Raw genomic sequence first — 1,630 nt, 5'->3', positions numbered from 1 at the left:
ATGTGTGTGATGTGCTTAGGTTAGTTAGGTTTAAGTAGTTCTAAGTTTAGGGGACTGATGACCTCAAATGTTAAGTCCCATAGTACTTAGAAAGAGCTAGGTTTTTAGGTTGAGGACAGCCCAATTCGGGGAGTTTGGTGGCCAGGGGATTAGGGTAAACCCATACTGGTGCTCTTCGAACCACGCACATATACTAAGAGCTGTGTGACACATTGCATCTTCATGCTGGTAGATGCCATCGTGCCGAGGAAGAAAAAAATGCGTGCTCGATAACAGATATGTGCTTGGGTTGATCCGTTATTCCTTCTAGTATGACAGATCCCAGGAAATGCCACGAAAACTTTCCCCAGATAATAACGCTCGTTCCTTATTGCAGGGTGTTTGCTTTCATACGTTTCACGACGTACTGGCCAACGGCCATCTGTCCAGTGGAGCACAAAACGTGATTCATCTCAGAAGGTGACCTGTTCACCACTCAATGGACGATTAGTTGCGGTATTTGCGTGCAAAACCCAGGCCTCTTCGCCGGTGAACAGCAATCAGCATGGTTGCGTGAACCAGGTGCGGAGGCCCCTACACCACAACGCCCACTGAACGGTCGTTGTGGAGACTCTGGTGGTAGCTTCTTCTTTCATTTGGGCGGTCAGTTCCTTAACAGTTGTACGTCTGTTCACCTGTACACAGTTCTGCAGCCGTCGTTAACCTTGCCATCTACAGCCTGTTGTGCACCCCACTTGCCTCGGCGCCATTTTTGAATACTGTCTTTTTGACATGCATGATATACTTTAACTACGGCAACACGCTAACGATTTAGAAACATAGTCGTTTCTCAAATGCTTCCACCCTTGATCCGCCAAGCCAATGATCATCCCCTTCTCGACAATAGACGAATCGCTCCGCTTCCACATTAACTGGCAACGGTCTTGCCGCAGTGGCTACACCGGTTTCCGTCAGATCACCGAAGTTAAGCGCTGTCGGGCGCGGCCGGCACTTGGATGGGTCACCACCCAGGCCGCCATGTGCTGTTGCCATTTTTCGGGGTGCACTCAGCCTCGTGATGCCAATTGAGGAGCTACTCGACCGAATAGTAGCGGCTTCGGTCAAGAATACCATCATAACGGCCGGGAGTGCGGTGTGCTGACCCCACGCCCCTCCTATCGGCGTCCTCCACTGCGGATGACGCGGCGGTCGGATGGTCCCGATGGGCCCCTAGTGGCCTGTAGACGGAGTTTTCATTCATTCTACATTAGCTAGGACTACACTGTTTTCCGCTTACTATCCACACGCTTTATCTAAACCTCAGTGCTAGTGCTGCCACCTGCCCACTGTGAATGATTATTGCATACTGACGTCCAACCTAGGCGGTGATAACATTAGTGTGACTGTAACGTGTAAGTAGGGGCTAGGATCGGACCCAGAACTCGAAGCATTTTTATCATTAGTCGAAAAGACTAAATCTAGATGAAACTGGCCCAGTGAAGAGTAAGGAAATGTCATCCGAGCATTACATCCGCAGTATTATTCGTCAGTCTGCTGCAGTCGCTCTGAAACAGAAAACGCGGAAGGAGATGAAATTCCCGAAATCGCTCGATACCGCCTTATCGGCTTTCGCGAAGCACCGGCTGCCAGC

General features: G+C 50.1%; 1 pseudogene; it reads left to right on the top strand.

Annotated features, from left to right (window-relative positions):
* Positions 1 to 913: 913 nt before the first annotated feature.
* Positions 914 to 1,031, top strand: LOC126476166 (5S ribosomal RNA; annotated as a pseudogene).
* Positions 1,032 to 1,630: the final 599 nt, after the last annotated feature.

Source organism: Schistocerca serialis, chromosome 4, assembly GCF_023864345.2.
Source record: "Schistocerca serialis cubense isolate TAMUIC-IGC-003099 chromosome 4, iqSchSeri2.2, whole genome shotgun sequence".
NCBI classification, from domain to species: Eukaryota; Metazoa; Arthropoda; class Insecta; order Orthoptera; family Acrididae; genus Schistocerca; species Schistocerca serialis.
Note: the sequence above shows the minus strand (reverse complement) of the source record. Positions and strands in the feature narration are given on the sequence as shown.